The following is a 20,225-nucleotide window of genomic DNA, read 5'->3' as shown; positions in this document are numbered from 1 at the left end:
TACAGCCTTTCAAGCTAGACTTCCTTTAGACACTATTTGTGCAGCGGCCACTTGGGCCACTCCTTATACTTTTGTTTCCCATTACAAATTGGACTTGGCCTCCAGGGACAGAGCCAGTTTTGGCTCTACAGTCCTCAAGAGTCTGTTCCATTGAGCCACCCAGGATAGAGGTGCTAGGGACGCAGTCCCATCAAGCAAGAATGAAGGCGAGATTGACAACTTAACATTAAGAAGTTATGTACCTACCATAACGTTCCATGTTAGTTGTCTTCTCTTCTTCTCTTCTGACCCTCCCTCCTTCCCCAGGCCTGGACAGACCTTTCTACAAGAGATTATTATGCTGAAGACCATTCAGAGCTGGTCCTTCTTTCATCCTGTAGGCTTTCTTTCTTCCTTTGGGAAGTATTTATGCTTGGTGCTATTGCCCTTTGTCATCAAACGAGATCTGGGTACTTACCGCCTTGCATCATGGGATATGGGGCTGCCTCGAGCTGGTAAAAGTGACTCTCGAGATTAGCAAGTGCCGAGTCGGAGCCGAGGATCGGCTCCGAACCCATCAAGCAAGAAAGAAGGCGAGAGAAGACAACTAACATGGAACGTTATGGTAGGTACATAACTTCTTATTTTCATCTCATGTATGCACGAGCAAATTAAATATGCAGACCGGGTTGTCACTCAATTTGCGACACGCCCACCTTTGCGTGAATCGAACTGGTGAGGGCCTCAACTACAATATCCCCTATTATTCTATCACAGAGTGCAAATGTTAGCATTGCCCTACTCATAAAATCCCAGTGACTAACGAATGCCTTATCTCATCAAGGCCTACTACAGTAAAAGCATTTCTTATTAATCTGCTTCTTTCTGGTCTCTTATCAAAATTCTTGACTGGAATGCTAATATATTACTCTTTATTAATACAATGTCCTTTATTGTGGATTTAGGAGGGGTGTACACATGTGTCATTGTAATCTTCTGCCGTAATCAGCTATATGTTATTAAAACATGCATTCTCCAGTCAACTTTCTAGTCCTCATCCTATCTTCTTCAAGATCAGTACCAGCATACTGCACTCCTCAATAAATGTCAGCACCCGTCCTACTTTCTTTTTGCCCAATAACTCATTTATGATCCTTGTCAAAATACTCACGTGTACCCTAGACATCTGTATTTTTTGTACATAATTCTTTTCTGCTTTTTCTTTTCTTTTTTTCATTTTCTGAACTTAGCTTTAAGTTTCCTGATAGAACAACTTTCTTTGTCTAAACTTTCCTTTACTGGTCTCATGTCTTATCCTCCTTTCTTTTTCCCTTTGTTTTGCTGTGTTAACTTTTTTTCAAACTTGTTAAATCCTGAATTTTTTTCCAAATTAAACACATAACTATATACATTTGCTTAGTGCCTCATCAGCTTCCTTTCCCGTGTGCGTTAGTTCACTAAACAACTATGAGAGTTTTCCACAAGTTTTTATTTTTCATACTCTTAACTTTCTTTCCTCAGCACTTATGCGGGCTCATTCTTTTCTTCCCTATGCTATAAAGGCATAAAAAAACACCCCATACAAAAAAACCTGTTCCTATATTATCCACCCTGCACATCTTTTCTGTAACTGATATACTGAAGCCTATTACTACCAGTTCTGCACTTAACCTCTCACTCCACCTCTTCATCAGGTTGATTTCTACCAATGAAAATAAAAGACTATCACAGTTTTCAGAAGGAAAAAAGAATTACAGTCTATACACAACAAAACAAATCTCTTGAGATTTCACTCCTGTTGCTCTAGAGTTTTCCATGACACAGATAATGTTTTTTGTGATATCGGTTTAAAAGAGTATTACAGTACCTTGATGCTAAATAAAAACAGAAAAGTCTTGACTCATATTTCAGACAAAGACCGCTAGGACATTCCTCTGGTTAGTCGATCATTCAGATTGGTCACCTCCAGAGCCAATAAAGTGGTCTCTGAGTTGTTCAGGCTCATTTAGAAACCTGTCCTTTCTTAACTTTCTAGTTATGTTTTAAACAGACCATCCTATCTTATCTGATTTGCCCTTTCACTGTCCCTCTTAAATACTCTAACTTTGTACTAGAGGGCTACCTTTGCACGGAGCAGGTAATTTTCTCCTTTAAAGGGGTAAGCACAATAAAAAATATTATTTATAGTAAAAGTCTGTTTCATAACAGAGCTTCAAATTAAAAAAAAAAAAATCAGTTATATGCTCATTACACGTCATACATCATGAAAAATCAGTTTTATGCACATTTCATAGGGAATCCACCTCGCTCGCGCATGCTCTCTCTCCGCGTGTGTGTGTGTGTGTGTGTGTGTGTGTGTATGTATGTATGTATGTATGTATGCGTGTGTGTGTGTGTGTGTTGTGTGTGCGTGCGTGTATGTATGTATATATATATATATATGTGTGTGTGTGTGTATGTGTATATATATAAATATATATATATATATATATATATATGTATGTATATATATATACATATCTGTGTGAGTATAAAATCAACTGTGGTTTAAGCTGATGCATTTTGATTGACAAAGCAGATGGTTGAAAGTTGTGCAAGACTGTTACAGTACTGGGGTTGGGGAATATGCCCTTTCTACAGTATTGTGCAATCTTGGATTTAGAATATTTAAGTAGTGGGGGGATGCAGGTGGCCTTTTGTTGCGTAGTCCACAGTTGTTGCATTTGAGTGTCTATATTATTTTTTTATTTCCTAACCTTTCAGTTATTGTTTTAGTGTCATTCTACTGAAGTTTAGACTTAACTGCAGTAGATCTCTATATGTAGTCACACACACACACACATATTATGTATAAACACATTACATTTCTGAGAATTACCATGCACAATAATTGTACTCGCATTCTTCTTTGTGCAACTTTACTGATATGTGTATTGTATGTGATGATGATTATTTATTGCTGTGTTTTTATTAATAATGTCTACTACATGAAACTTTTCCCCTTGGGCCACCACTGAAAAGGGGCAATGCCTAGATGGACCACCATGGTAAACAAATGCAACTAAAATAAATAAATATAAATGTACACACACACACATATTTCAATCTCACTATTCTGACTGTGATTAAATTCCTTAGCTTCCTGAAGAAACCCTGACTTCAAAATGTTTTTTTTTTTTGCTAGAAAAATTGAAAATAGCTTTGCATGACAAAGCAGTATAATCTGCTAAGTAGTTATCCAGACACTTCCCAGATAGCTTTCCTTTAATTATAGCGCAAATACGTGTATTAGTTAATCTAGTCACTTCAGCAGTGGTACAATATCCTCCATTGAAACCATGCCAGATTAATGTCAGGAGACCATCTTATTATGGTATTCAGGAATTTTACATTTGCATTTGTTTAATGGCAGGAGGAGAAAAATATCCTATCTAGTCTGTTCTTTTAAGTGTCTTAACATTCTACTTTCCTCCATCCCTACTTTTCTCTAATTCTTTTCTAGATATGCCATGCTCTCCACAATGCATCTGTGGATTCCCTCTCCACCACCCCATGGTCAATTCCATGAGTCTTCAGAAAACAGTCCATGCAATCTGCTGCTTGTGATTCCTGTTTCCTCTGTATATAAAAAAAATGTGGTAATGTGAAGTTTTGGTTTATTCAAACTTTGGTGATGTCGTCTTGGTAAAGTAAATTTCAATTAAGTGCAATTTCGGTTTACTGAAGTAAACCCATTACACAGTAAATTTTTCTTTTAACTCATTCAGAATTATGCACTGTGGTGATTTTATCCCTAGTCATCTACTGAAATGGGCCTTTGCTCAATCAGACTGTCCTGATAAATGACTAAATAAATAAATTGCAGTTGTGTTTTTAGCCATTTGCCGGATGAGAGATGTAGTTTTAAGATAATCTACAAAAAGAAGTTGATATATCAGGTAATCCAATTATTTTCTTAAACTCATACTATATCCAGAGCTAGAAACACCTTGGAATATTCCTTACTAGATTATTACATATGGGGCAGTAATTTGCCCATTTCTGTGGCTCATTTGTGAGAAGTAAATGTTCTATATTCCAGATGTGTGGAATACTGTTGAATGCCTTTTTTGAAATCTATCCATGCCATGTTGTAGTTCTGGACATTTTAACAGTTCTCTGTTATGGCTTTAAGCAAAATGTGATCCTTGGTAACATAAAATTCTCTTTAACTATTTTCAGTGTTCTACTGCCACAAATTAACGTTTATCTAAATTACTACAGACTCTGTCTACATCAGTTTCTGTACGCAACTTTATTCTGTGTCCGAATGGAGAGATGATAAAATCAGCAAGCAAAAGATAGTAGTATTGGTGGAAATTAATTCATTCTCAAGTCTTGGTGAAAACCTTCATAAGGTATACACCCTGTTTTTACAAAATCTTACCAAGATGATGCTGATTTTATATAGCATATATAATGGACAGAGGCAGTTTAAAAAAAATAAAAGTCAGCTGGGTGCACAAGTCCCAGGATAAAAAAGTGCTCAATCCTGTTAGGCACACTGATGCCAGGAGAGGAAAAAATGACAGTGTAGAAGCCTCAAGATAAGGAAACACTGCTACAATGGGCCCACTAATGGGAGAGAAGAATCAACATGTTCAATTTGTCTGCCAGAACACTGAAAGTCTCTGGGATGTGCATTGCAGTTAGAAAGGGATGGGAAGACATTGTCCACTGCCATAGTCTCGTGGCTTCCTGGCACAGTGGATATGATCGAGTTCCTCCCTACTTGCTGATATACCAGACTACCACCATGTTATCCATCTGGATGAAAGGCCTGCAACAATAGGGGGACAGTCCTCATCTCCAAGACACTGATGTGAAGACAGTCCTCTGTTGTCGATCAAGAACACTGAACTGCCTTCCCTTCAAAATGACCCCCACACTAGAAGGAAAGCATCCATGGTTAGCATTGCTATCTGGTGTGGCAGGGAGAAAGGTTGATCCTTGACACCACGGGAGAGGCCAACCACCAACTGATGTGTTCTCTGCATATCAGCATGAGACATATTGTTGCATGAAGGGGATAAGACATCAATGACTGCTGAACAGCAAAGGGCCATTGCAGGACTTTCATATAGTACCTTGCTTGAGGAACTAGAGTTCTGTAAGCAGCCATTAAACCCAAAAGCTGGAGCATTAGTCTTGCTGGGGGACAAAGGTAATGAAGGACCTCTAAAGCTACCTGATGCATTGATAATACTCTGGATTGTGGAAGTTTGGCTATTTGAGAAACCACGTCCAGACTGCACCAGATAAATTCTATTAACTGCATTGGTGTGAGATGACTCTTGGCAAGACAGACTGTGATTCTCAGATGCAGGGCAAGGTTGAGCAAGAAGTCCCTGCACTGAACTATTAGATCCTTGGTTGGATCATTAAGGAGCCAACTGTCTAAATATAGGAACACCCAGAACACCTGCAGCCTGGGATATGCTGCTAGCACTGCCATGCATTTGGTGAACATCCTGGGGGCTGTTGAGAGACCAAATGCAGTGCTCTGAACTGAAAGTGACCATCTCCCAGTCAAAAACAGAGACATTTCCTGGACTGCTTTGCTATCTTGATATGACAATATGCATCCTGGAGATCTATGGAGTACATCCAGTTGTCCTCCTCAGAAGAGGCAGAATGGACTGTACTGTGACCATCTGGAATTTTATCTATTTCATTAACTGATTAAGGTGGCTTAGACAGCCTGTTTTCTTCAGAACTAAAAATAACCTGGAATAGACTCTGGATCCTGAATGGTCTGGGGGTCCTGCTGGATGACTCTTCTGTAGCAGCTTTTTTTTTTAGCCTCTGCTGCTCCAGATTCCAACTGACTAGGTGGCATGTCTGGAATTTTCTTTTCTTGAGGAAGGGAAACAAAGAGAAAAGCATAGACTAGTGATTATCCTCTATACTTTTTAATTTCTCCAAGTCTTTTGGGTTTCTAATGCCATGATAGGAATGGACTCCATTTCTAAGTCAAAGTATGATTAAAGTTCATAAAATTAGTATTGTTTCAATATTTGTGTTAGCCAGAAGTGCTCTTAGCAGCACCTGCAATATGTCCAGTAATGACTCCTGCAGCTTATATGGAGTTACATGTATCGATAACACATCTAAGTACAATTGTAAATTCTTTTTTATAAGGCCCATTGCTCCTACTACTATTGAAACTGTCTTGGTATCCTCCCACATTGCCTTCGTTTTTGCCTGCAAATCCTGGTATTTTATGACTTTGGGTCTCTCTGTACTTAAGACACAGTAGTCAATGGGTGTAGCAATTTCAATGATGAATGCTACTTTTATCTTTTTTTCATGGACTATTGCATCTGGCATTTTCGCATGTGTTTTTTGAACTGTTAGCAATGGGTGATCCCATGTGATATAAACTTTTTCATTTTCTATAATGCTTTTTGGCTATGTTTCCAGTGTGTTTCAGCCACTTCAGTATTATAACATTTGCACAATCCCCAATGCAACAGTCTTGCCATATTATTATGTCCTTCAGTATACAGTCCTTCTGCCATTAGTATAGCTCAACCATCAACAAGATGCGCAACTGTTTCTAATTCTGTTTACAAAACCTATATATGTCCATTTCTCCCATGTATTCATTGGACTTTGTAAACCAACGTATACATACTGCACTATCTTGGGCCGCCAATATTAACCTTTCATCTTTTGGTTTAAATTCACCTGTCCTTAACCATTCTTGCGATCGATCGTGATCAACATGAGGTTGTTCCAAGAGTTTTCTATACTTGCAACTGTATTTATGCATTTTTCACATTTCTTACCTTCTCATCTGATCCTTCATCTTATATTCTTTCTTTTGTTTTTGGCACATTCAGTCGCTGCCTGATTTTTATCTACTTCTGGTTTGATTTCCATTCCTGCTTGACATCAATATGCTTCTGCTAAACTAAGGAAGGAAGTCATCTTAAATTTATTCTCCTCATGTTTCAAAACTTTCACTACATTTGGGTCTTGTGAGGTCAGCAGATATGTATGCAGTCCCACGATTGCAGATCTGTGCATATAATCAATTTCAAGGAGACCCATACCTCCCTCATAATGGGAAATATATAGTCTTGGTATACACCAATTTTTATAAATCATTTGATAAGCATGAAGCATCCTTCTTGTTTTCCTGTCCAACTGATCCAACACCTTTTGGGACCAGTCAGTCACTCCAAAATTGTAAGTTAGGACAGAAAGAACAAAGTGTTTTATAGCTTGGACTTTGTTCCTAGATGTCAATGCTGTTTGTAGTATTAATTTTAGTCTTCTAAAATATTCCTTACCAAGCTTTATTCGCATTTGTTCATGTTGTTTTGTTGATCCTTCATCAGTTCCCAAATATTTATACACTCCCTCTTGCTCAAGTTTTTTTATATCACATTCCTGTCCCAAAATTATGTTTTCTTGCTGCTGCAGCTTTCCTGCTTTAAAGGTTGCTTTTGCACATGAGTCACAAGTGATGGTCTGCCAAACTTAGTGCAGGGATAAGTACCCCCATGACTGCCTCTAGAGTGCCGCAGTTGAGCAACCATTCAGGAGTGCTGGTAGAGTTCCTCCATAAAAAGGACCTTGAAACCCATGATTCTGTGGTCTGCCTCTGAGGTGACATCCATTACAACTATTACTTGCCCCCCAAGGGGGGGGGGTCTATCTGTAGAAGCATCCTGACTAAAGCCTTGGGATTTTTGGAACTACAGTTTTTTTCTCCCCTTTCATGAGAAGGTCCTTTGTGAGGTGGATAAACAGATTCTAACTGCAGATAGGGTCTTGCCCTCTTGCTTGTTCCTGGTAAGCTTTTCCTTCATTTTAAGTCTGAACAGAGTTGAACCATCGAAGAAGGCATTAATGAAGGAATGTTTTGAAGCCTTCCACGAAGTTGCATAGCCACATCCTGGCATGCAGGTGAATAGCAATACCAGTGCCTGCTACCCTAGCAATACCATCAGCTACATTTGAAAGCAGATGCATGGATACATTTGACATTGACTGAATGGTAGACAATTGGCACTCTACTCATTTTTGGATGTATACAGGAAGATTACTTGAGACAGACTTTGTCATCTCTTTCATGTCTCTTTGAAAACATGTCACATGAGCTAGGTAGTTCAGTGCTGCAAGTGCAAAAGTTTCTGAAGCGTATGTCCATTTCCCAAACCCATCAAAAGCCCTAAGCCTCTTCATTAGGGGGATGGATAGATGTGCTCTCTTCAGAGATCCTTCTTAGTGTCTGCCACAACAACCATGGCATCTACCAGGGAACCTTGCTCCAGCTTGAAATAGTTCTAAGGGTTACTAAAATTCTGTCCAGTTTATAGGATTTTGGCTCTAGCACACTATGTTCCTTCTATGCTGCTGAGAAATTAGGTCAATTAAATTCACCAGAGGGTGGAATAACCCAGAAGGTAGAAGAGGCAGCCCCAAATGTCTTGAGGAACATAGACTCCTCAGGAAAGGTAGCATTAGATGACTAACACACTCGCTGTATTTTTAATTCTACAATGTCCCTGAAGGAGACATCCTGTAGGGTTAATCATGGGGAACCCTTTCCCTTATCAAAATCTGTGTCTTCAGTGTCTGACTCTGGGGAATAGTCCAAGTCTTCTCATACAGGTTCATTTCCTGAAAGTCACCCTCGTGTGAGCTTTCAAGGAGGCTCAGAATTGCATGGGCAGCATGAGTGATGAGGACCCCCAAGGATGAAGGGTAACCATGGATGCTTCCCTTCTGGTGTGGGAGTCATTTTGAAGGGAAGACCATTCAAGGTTCCTGGTCAACACACAGACCTGTCTTCATGTCACTGTCTTGGAGAAGACGGCAGTCCTGTTAGTGTTGCAGGCCTTTCATCCAGATGAACAACATGGTGGTAGTTTGGTACATTTTATCTTGACTTGGTGAGAACCCTTTCAAATGCCTTGAAAGCTGAAGTTGAGACTGGGACAAAGATGTGACTTTCCAATTCACAGAGGGAAAGTCAGAGGTCCCCTCAGTAGCAACCAGGCCTAACTCTGAGGCTGACAATGAGCCACCAAGGGGAATGGCCAGTTCTGAAAACTTCAGGGTCAGCTGAAACCCAAGCCTCGATGCTGCCACTACAACTCCATGACTCATTATGATCCAACACCGCCAGAGTCAGGAGAGTTAGGGATACCATCAGAGTTGAAGTGAAAAGACTGTCAGCTCTGACATTGGTGCCCTACCAGGCAGACTCACATCTGTGGGTTTCAGATCAAGCAGTCAGACTGGAATAGGAGAAACCAGTGGAGAGGTAGTCATGGCCATACCTGGAGCCCCAGATGTGGCTGCTGCTGAGATAATCCTCAGTTGAATCTGGATCCAAAGAAACTTCAGCATCATCCTGTCAACATCTGCTTCTGAAAATTAACAGAAGGAACTGAGAGGAGATGCTGCCAAAAGTGGCTGAGAAAAGCACTTCTCTTGGAAGAGAATGAAGCCCAGAGCAGTGAAAATTTTAACAAGGTGAATAAGACTGGATCTGATCTGGTTCCAGATCTGAACACCTCAGTATCTTTAGGTCCAGACTGGAAATAATCAAATGATATGGTGGTTGTTTTCTAGGCTTGTCTGGCCTTTTTTTTCTTTGCCAGACTCCTTAGGTTTTTCTTTCTCTCCTTTTCTTTCTGCCCCTTAACTTTCTCCAATTTCTTGGTTGATGGAGAAGAAGCTTCTGGGCCAGAGGGTACCAAACTCCCCACTTGAGTAGGAAGAAGGCCCTTTAGAACAAATTTGTCCATACATCCCTGCAAAGCTCTAGCTCTAAAGGAAGCACATGCCTCACAATCCACGTCTAAATGTGCTTCCCCTAAACAGTAAACACAAAGTGAATGTGGATCCTGTGGTAGAATCTTGTGGTCACAGGCCAAACATTTTTAAAACCCAGTCTTGTCTGACATACTGGGGGGGGTAACAGCAACCTACACAAACACATAGCAAGAACAATGTTAGCAAGAACTACAACAACAAACAGCAACCACAGTTACTAACTGGTACCTCAGTAAAGCTGAGAAAGGAAATAGTCCAAAGACAATGATTAATATTAAACTATAAAAATGTACTAAATGGAATATATTATACAGGGGAGGATATGAATAAAAGTTCCCGAAAAAGGGAAAGCAGGTAGATAAGTTCAGAGATTTAGACACTAAGACTGAAAAAACTGCTAATAAAATTCAAAAACAAACGTAACCTTAGAAGAGTGTCTGCTCATAAATCTCACATCAAGTTTGAACAAGTTGCAGACAAGATCTGAAGTACTATGGGGAACTGAGTGATTTATGGGTGGGAAAGAGGCATAGCCCCATATTCAAGTTGCTAAAAAGAGGGATGAATGTTGGATCTGGTTGGATTTCATAATCCAAAGCCTGAATCAGATGAAAATAGGCGACATCAGACCTTAAGTTTAGTTACTGGTTTTGTCCTTGAGTGGCACACAGCAGTGGTGATGCCCCTCTGTAAGGGTGGTCTTACACACATAACCTGAGTAATCACAGACCTATCAACCTTACAAGTCTCATCTGCAAAATCCAGCAGTATATTATAACTGACCTCTTAAATAGTGATATCAACAATCTTGTCAGACTTGATCCTCAAATAGGTTGGTTTTGTGATGGGTAGAAACTGTCTATTTACTCTGGTAAATGTCTTCAAAAGAGTTACAGAGGCTATATATGGTGGCCATGTAAGGCATGCAATGTATCTTGACCTGGCTAAGGCCTTTGACACCAGTCATCATGCTGGCATCATACAAAAACAATGCCTTACAAGCTGACCCATATGTGGTAAGATAGAAAGAAAACTGGCTGAAAGCCAGAATCCAAACAATTGCAGCTGCTTCATCAAATAATGTGAAAGTGACCAGTGGTGTCCCTCAGGGCTCAGTGCTGGGGATTGTCCATTTTGGTATTTACTTCTCAGATCTCCAAGCAAAGAGCCAAGACGGCTAGCTAATAAAGTCTGCAGATGATTGCAAATTAGGGGTTGTCGTTAAGTCACCCTATGACACCAAAACCCTCTAGAGTGAACTCAACCAAGTAAATTAGGAGATATGTAATTACCATAACTTGGTATATGTGTTGCCCTTTCTCATTCTTCCTCACTGATGGCTTATGGATTTGATCCTTGGATCTGACTCGGTTGCATTTTCCAGACTTCAGATCATAATCTCGAGCTCCTGCCTCTTCCTATAATCCAACACACTACCTCTGACTCCTCAGACCGTGTTTGCTGCCTCTGTCTACTGATTTATAGAGACAGAACAGATAAGAAAAACCTATGATTGAAACATGAAAACTCAAAGTTCCCATAATATTTAATATCCTATCAGAAGATATAAGGCCAGGGGATGGCTGGGAGGGAAGGTGAGGAAGAATGAGAAAGGACAACACATATACCATGTTATGTTAAGTACATAACTCCTAAATATGATGATGTTCTTCTCATTCTTCCTCAGTGATGGGTAGAGTCCCCAGCTATGTAATTCTTGGGAGGCCCTCATGGAAGGATGTGCCAGAGCACCATTAAATCAAAGGAAGGTCTGTTTCTGGAAACACTGTCCAGTTTGAAAAGCATCATAAGAGTATGAGTAAAGAAACAAGTTACTGTATGAGAGATATCAAACAAACTGCAGTAGGAGGGTTGATAAAGTAGTCATAGAATTGATAGAATGGCCCTAGGGAGCCAGGACAATTCTAAACCATTTGTAAATGAATCAGCGGAATACAGTTAATAATCTAATTGACCAGGATTACATATGGGACTGCTTAACCCAAGTGGTTAGAAGAGAAACTAAATAAACCACTGGTCAGATTTTCTGCATGGTTGGTCCCCTAAAATATATACATAATTGACAATTCAGAATGGATGATAAGTATTGATTAACAATTATGTTGATTGTTATTTTCCACTATGAAAGGAAGCTCTTGTAGAGAAGGCTGATGAAATGGCCACTGATCTAGTAGAGTGGGCTTTGAGAGGATGAAGAAATTGCAAATCTTTTAATAAATAAGTAATACAAATACCATCTGTAATCCATTCAGGTAGTGAGACTGGACCCCACTTGGCCTATGCGAATAGGTGAAAGGAGATATAGCTGATCCGCTTCTCCGAACTCTTTTGGAAATATTCACCATTATTGCAATGACTTGGAAAGCAGATCAATAGCTGAATAGATTTTGTAGCTTCTTTAGACATACAGGTAGGAAAGGTTCAGTTATTAATAGTAGAGAACATTTTGTCTTCTTCGTAAAGGGACTTGCCAGAAAGGGGGGGGGGGGTTAGAAGCTGAGAGAGAGGACCAATGCTCGAAAAAGAAATCCAAAGAGGGAATTTATTTATTTATTTATTTATTCATTCATTGATTTATTTATTTGACATTTGTTTACCCAGAAAGGTCAACTGGGTGAACAGAACCTGTTTTCATCTGAGGCGCGGGGAGAAAAATTCCAAAAGCATGCAAATAAAATATTGCAAGCAATGAAAGGTAGAGGTTCTGAATCTGCTGACTAATATCATGAAGGGAAGCTAACCTGCACTATCTTACAATCACTGGAAAAGAGAAACCATTTGGTTAGCTCTAGGACATGGAGATCAGGATGTTAGATCTTCTAGGGGAGATATAAGAGATCTCAACTGGGCTCCAGAATTCATGGAGGGTATCCAGATAAGATCCAAGACAGAGATAGACCATGCTAGATAAGTCTAGATGTATCAAAGAGGATGAGAGAGCTCGGTGACTTGCTGGCTTTGTAGACACTCCAACATCAATGGTAAATTGGTAGAAGCATAAAAGAGACCTAGCCAAGAGTAAAACCTAAGCATTTCTTGGGATTATCCCCAAAGAAAGAATTAGACAAAGGTATCCGCTGTATTAGTAGTTACGGGGGAAAGTAAGAAGGTTGTGATAAGGTTGGGCCCAATGGCTAAAAAATCAGGTTGACAACCGACTGAAGGACCAATCATGAGGAATCAGACTAGACCTACTGATACTGTCTGACAGGGCATTCAATTTCCATGGTATGTGTGCTGTAACTAGAAAAAATAGTTTACAGAAATCACCCATTGTCATGCTTCTATGGTCTCTCTATACAAGGGGTAGGATCGTGAACCTCCCTGTTTGCCAAGGATAATAATGACATTAACAACTGGTGTTATAGGAGTAGACAGGGTAATACGGACGCTTGCAGAATTAATCTTGTTGGTGGGGGACAGAACTGACAGTGAGTTCCACCTTATGATTTACATAAAGGAGTGACAAAGCAAAGATGCTATCTGGTTTGTAGATTCAAGTGAGAACTTATGAATTTCAATTTTGTATCGGCGATAGATTTGATTTGCCCAATTTATAGTAATGCCTAGGGATCTGGAACCTTAAGACAAGTAAACCCCAGTGTTTAATAGCTGACATCTGGTTGGAGTAGTAAGGTGGCAGTCATTCAGATGTGGAAGCCACCTGAAATTCTCTAAACCACAGGTGAGCAGTCGTTAGTGCCATGTGTATGGAAAAACATCATGGGAGTTGTGGTAAGTCTGAATGGCAGGGCTCTAAACTGAAAATAACTGGCTCTCATCTGGAAGTGCTGATATCACTTGGAGCACCTGTTTAAAATGATGCAATAGTATGTGTCCCATAAATGTATAGAGCACATCCAATCATCCTTGCCCAGAACAGCAGGATGGACTGCACCATGACCATCCAGGACTTAGGCTTCTAAGAAGGGAAAAGAGAAAAAATAATAACTTCTGGATATTATTGCTTATTAACCAGACATATTTTGAAAAGCTGGTCCAAGAACCCAGGTACTGTGAAGAGAATGCTCTCTAACTGCTTTCAGAGATGGTTAATCATATGGGGTAATTGGATTTTTTCCCATAGGCCATATACTCCAAGTTTAATGAAAAAGTGGAGAAACCAACTGGGGTTGAGATTGTAAGTCAAGGTGGAATGCAAGTCCCTGAAGCAAACCTGTAAACAACAGGGGAGAAATCCAGATCCTAAAGTTGTTATCATGGAGCCACGACAAGGCACGATGAGTCTGACCTCCATGTAGGATTAAATATACAGGTATGAAGAAAAAACAGAATAAATTCCGGCCAAGTAGTCTCAGAAAGTCAGTGTTGACCCCTGCCCACAGAACACAAGATATGTTCCTTTCAACTGCATTGCCATGACTTCAGACAGGAAGAAGAAAGTTGTACCTTTTAACCTCTTAGCTCAAGAAACTGAACAAAAGCTCCAGGGAGCTAGTGGAGAAACCCTTAAGATACTAAAGGGAAAATCTGTACAGTCTTGAGGCATGGGGACGAGTCTCAACCACCAGATGAATAGTATTAGAATGAGTGAATGAAAGGAAGACTAAAGGGATGACATCAGATCTATACAGATCAGTAATTTGGGTCACACTAAAGTCTTCCACAAAGCCACACAGCCTCATTCATACATGGAAAGGTTGACCGGTTTTGTTCCAGAGCTTTTATGTTAGACAGGAAAGAGGACTTGTAATGGGGGATCCTGAAGGGGAGAAATGGGTACAAAGACAATTGAGCCTAACCAAAAGAATATCTTGTATCTGCAGGTTCCACAGAAATCCTGAGTCAGACAAACTGAATCAGGGAAACACCTCCACGAAAGTATGAGTGAGTGGAAGGGGATAAATAAAAAGGCAGAGAGACATTCCTTTATGGTTATAGACCTGCTAGAATAACAGGATTAATATTACTTTGTGTTTGTTTTTAAATATATGAGGACTGGATACCTGAGTGAGACTGGCTAAAATAACAAGATTTGTGTCAGACAAAAATTCTAAAATGACAACTGATATGGATGATGGTAAGCACCGGTTCTGTTGCTCTAGCTACCTTCTATGCTTAGGAGAGCAATGTTTGAAGTCACTGAGATAACCTGAGGACTGAAGCCACCTAATAGTGACATACATCCCAGTCCCCAACTTCAGAACATTCAGAAAAGAAGGTTTGGATAATGGATCCAGATCAGAAGTCATCGGATCTGAGAACAGTTCAGTTCCCTCTGAGTGATCTGACAAGTATCATGTCCTGGGCTTAGGATCCAAAAAGATTTTGATTTAATTCTTTTTTTTTTTTTGCATCGGAGACAGCCCAGGGTCTCTGCTCCATAAGTGAGATGTCAGCCAGTTGGATCCAAAAAGAATGGCAGACAAGCAGAAGGCTTTTGATCCAAGAGAAGGTACTGTAAATAGTTGGATCTGGTGATCCAGGGTTTGAAGCTTAGGTAGAGAGGCTGAAGAAAAAAATTCTGCCTCACAGGAAATCCTGCAGTCAACTGCATCTGGAGCCCAGTGTCTGAGTCCAAAATCGTTCAAGTAGTTCCTTTTCACTTTTGTACCACTCAGTAAGGAGCCGGTGACTTAGGATCCGAGTAAGATGGCTGCAATCAATCTGGATCCAAAGACTTAGGATCCGATGAGGTTGGCTTCAATTAGCATAGATCCGAAGACTAAGGGTCAGGTGAAGCTGGCATACAAGTTGTAAACTTTAGAAAGACTGAGCCTGTAAGATCAGAGGAGGAAGAGTTGGGATCTGAAGGGAGGTCCTCATAACTTTGGATCTGAGATCCTCTATGGTAGTCCTGTTTCTCTTTTTTTCTTTCTTTTTTTTTTAAGGGGGGGGGTTGGACCCTAACAGAACAAAAACATGTCTGGGAGGTCACAAAGTGAGCAATTTTAAACACCTCTGACAGTCTGACAATTAAGAAGCTGAAGACAAGACTGTAATAATTTTAGGACCTTCATCACCCAAGAATGTCAGTTTAAAACCGTAGCAGGATAACTCCTGTAGCACTGGTAAGAGACAGCAGATACATAGACTGGGAAGTTTAGAAAGTAGATGAATATCTATACAGCCAGCCACTGACAGTCACAGAGACAATAAAGCACTGTACCTTTAAAGGGGAAGGAGCAAAGTAAGAGGCAGAAAAAACAGAAGACTGCTACAGAGAAAGGAATGGAAAGGAGACATGTCTCGATTATCAGAGAAGGAAATCACCAATCTCTCCAAAAAACATAGCAGTTTAAAAAGAAGTGTTATTAACTGCAGAAAAAGTGTCAAAACTTGCTTAGTTTTAGTTTTAATTACATACAGTCACCATACTTAAGTGGAAGCAAGTAAACTGAGTTAAACTCCAAAGTTAAAGTGGTGTGGTTTAAAGCACACAGGTTTTTCATGGCAAATAATCTAAGGACACAAAAAAGAAACAATAATCTAAAACCAAGACAGAATGTGTTATGAGAACTGGAGGATGCTAGAAGTGAAAAACAGTCCTTATGCTTCTCAACAGTAAAACATTAAGTATAACACAAAAACAACCACCAAAAGAAAAACCTAGATAGATAACTTTATAGAATGATGGGGAAATGAATGAATCTAGAATCTAGCAGCTAGCAGTTGTCAAGGGAGGAAAGAAGAGTTAAGTATTAACTGAAAAAGCCTTTAGACAGGAAAAAAATAGATAATTTTATATAAATAAACCTTCTAAAAGTTTGAAACTTGAAATCCTCTGTCTGACCACGCCAGAGGCAAATGAGATCTGAGGAGTCAGAGATAGTGTGTTGCATTATAGGAAGAGGGAGGAACTTGAGAGTAGGATCTGAAGTCTGGAAAATGGGGCCAAGTCGGATCTGATGATCGGATCCGTAACCCATCAGTGAGGAAGAATAGGACTACATCATATTTCTTGGGTTACTAAAAATAGCCTCAAACTAAATGCTAAAAAGTGTATAGTGTCATCACTTTTGCTAGACACCTCCTCCTCTCATCATACTTTATAGACAATAAACCACTATAAAACAAAAATATAGTTAGGGACCTAGGAATTTGGGTTCATGGCTCTCTTTCTTTTGACCATCCTGTAACAACAGTTTTCAGAAAATCTTTTTATTTAGTCCTGTTAATTGCTAAAGGAATATCATCAAGGTCTAAAGAAGTAACCTCTCCCTTATCCAAAGTATGGATCAGGCCACTTATGGAATACAATGCCCCCTTTCAGATGTATCACTCTAAACATAACAATAAGAAAGACCTCAAAGGTTCTTAACTAAAAAGATCATGGGCCTAAATTCCTTGAGCTAGCCGGAAAAGCTGTAAGCTCTATCCCTTTATTCACTGTCTTGTAGACTTTTGAGGTGTGATCTTTGTATCACTTACTGCACTATTACAGATTTGAATATTCTGGACACCCTTTTTCTCCACATTCCAATATCTCCATCAGTACTTATTGTATTTATTTACCACCAGGCCATGTAGACGGTGCAATTTTTGTTCTTATATTGACACCAGTGCTGAATTTTATCATCCTGACCAGAGGAAAATGTACCCTTTTAAAGTACATGCCACATGTTTTACTAAACATGTGATTTATCTTGCTTATTGTGTAAAATGTATGGGATTCTATCTAGGGAAGACCAACAGAACATTTAAAGAACATATAAGAGAACATGTTTATAATATAAATAAATACAATAAGATTAATGCACTAGCTAGACATGTTATGAACAGAGATGACTCCCATGTGTTCAAGTTCTTGGTCATTGGCAGAATATCAGAGAGTTCCAGGTTAGGTGATGTAGCTAATAAGACTGAAAACTTACAGTCTACATGGATTGTTAGGTTGAGGGGGGACTCGGGGCATGGTCTTAATGAATCTGTACCCCTGAGACCCCGACTTAAAAAGAGACCCTTGAGGAGATAGTGCAGCTTTCACTAATATATTTAGGTTTTATTTATGTTTTTATGTACTATTAAATCAAGTGCTGGTATTTTGTATGTAATATGCTTTTAAATAGTGATTGGAATGTATCATGTGTCTGTTACCTTAGTGTTTTATAGGAGCTGTGTTTTACTATGCATTTTAAACACCTGATGAAGTTATTATAGTGAAACCGCTTGTGTTCTGTACACTTGTAGTAAAGTTTTTTAGTACTGGATACTGCGGTCGTGACTGTGTCTGTTTTTTACTGGATTTATTTATTTTTGTCTTTCTTCAACACAGTATTTGAGCCTGTATCAGTGGTATTTCTTTTAACTTTTGTATCATTACACAACGATTTAGCCCCGAGTAAGAATTACTTATATGCATATCTCAAATGGACACCAACCTGGTCAACAACAAGAAAAATGGGTACTTTTCCATTAAACCCCTACCACTTCACGCTGCTGTGTTCTGGCAGTATTTTGGTAGCAGGTTTTACTTAGACCGTTTACTTGGAAGAAGAAACGGTGTCTATGTGGGTGGATTTATCAACATCAATTACAATACAGAGTACAAAAAGGCATTCTCCTCTACTTGTAAGATTGAGCATGACCTTCTTAGGTTCATAGGTTGATACTAGGCTATCTGCCCTAGGGCACTTATAAGCCTAGCCAGAGTGTGTTTGGCTTTCGCCACCCTTTTAGATTAGTTGACTGTGTCTCTGTATAGTAGGTCACAGAAGGTAGCCATATTAAGGTTAGTTTACTGTACCTCTGTCTAGCAAGGACACAGAAGAGATCCCAGGGGTAAACTTATGGTCTCCCATCCACTTGTCAAGATTTCTCTTGAATAGGGTCAGTGAGGGGCTCTGCCTAATATGGATTGGGATTTTGTTCCAGAGTGAGAGGAGCCTCTGGGATATGAATCTGTCCCTCCAGCATGCCCTGTTTATTTCTGTGCTGAGGTTTAAGTCCCTGGAGTGTGTAGCTCTACGGGAATTGGATTTCTTGAGGTGGAGCATGTCCATTAATTCTGCGTTGGACATGGCTTTATACGTCAGACACAGATCCCCTCTGAGTAGGTGGTACGCAACTGAGTAGAGCTGGAGTTTCTTTAGCCGAAGTGCATAGGGCATCTGTTTGAGTCCCTTGATCCTCTTGGTGAGGTACTTTTGGGGTCTTTCTTCCTACTCAAACAGTGTCATTCTCATTCAACAGGCAGGTACGTGGTCCCAAATCACTCCATACCTCTCAACTGTCTGTTTTTGGAATAATGTCCACATTTTTATCTCATATGTACGGGAATACTGTCTGTGTAATCCCTCTTCCGATTATATATATTGTTTTAGTCTTACTTACCAACAGGGGAACCCTAATGTCTCATCCTTCACAGCCACTGGTGCCCCGTCAGCAGCGTGAACTGGTAGTGTTAGGAGTTTAACGGAGAAATCCGCCCAAGGAAGACTACGTCTCTTCTTACAAGTGAACGGTCAAAGTGATATCCTGTACTGAAATACCAGCAAAATATAGCATGGTTTCAGATTTCATACCTTTCAGAAAATCATTGTTAATGCAAAACTTGCCATTCTATCAACTGTTTAAGTTTGTAACAGCAACATTTTTAAAATTGTCCCTATTTCGGGGGCATTTGTCTCCGTAGTGGTAGGGGTTTAATGCAGATCATCACGCCTCTAACTTTGAGGATGTACTTGGTGGGAAACAAGTACGTGTGCTCTTAAGAGTAGCTCTTACTCCTCTATTTATAGCAGTTCAAAGTGGTAGGGGTTTAATGGAAAAGTACCGAAAAATGATACTCCTCCTTATGAGTGAACCTGTAAGCCACCTTACAAATTACACCAATAACTTTCCTTCTGATGATATACTGACTATATGCTAGACTGATGCAGATAGAGTCTGTATTCATTTAGGGAAAAAAACACACTTATAGCAATAGAACAAAAATCTGAAATAAGAAAGTCATATGGAACAAAGGATTATTTCTTTCTAAATAAAACTATGATACAGAATTGTAAGGAGGAGAATAATCTAAGTATGGCATGGATAGATTACAAAAAAAGCATTTGACAGCATTCCACAATTACAGATTAGGGAATGCTTATATATATATATATATATATATATATATATATATATATATATATATATATACATATATATATATATATATAGCTATACAAATATATATATGATTCACACAACACTGATCAATTATATTACAGCCACCATGAAACCATGGCAAACCACTCTGCAGTTAACCATGACAACAGGTAAACTGTTATCCCAGGGATAAAAATTCAAACGGGGATATTCCAGGGAAATTCTCTATCACTATTGCTCTTTTCTCTTGCCCTTAACCCATTAAGCTGTTTACTTAACAGATAAGGCCATGGTTAAAATTTGGCTCAGAGAACAACCTCATTTAAAGACTTTTCATC

The sequence above is a fragment of the Protopterus annectens genome, chromosome 7.part0 (assembly GCF_019279795.1).
Source record: "Protopterus annectens isolate FY-2018-M chromosome 7.part0, PAN1.0, whole genome shotgun sequence".
Lineage (NCBI taxonomy): Eukaryota > Metazoa > Chordata > Ceratodontiformes > Protopteridae > Protopterus > Protopterus annectens.
Note: the sequence above shows the minus strand (reverse complement) of the source record.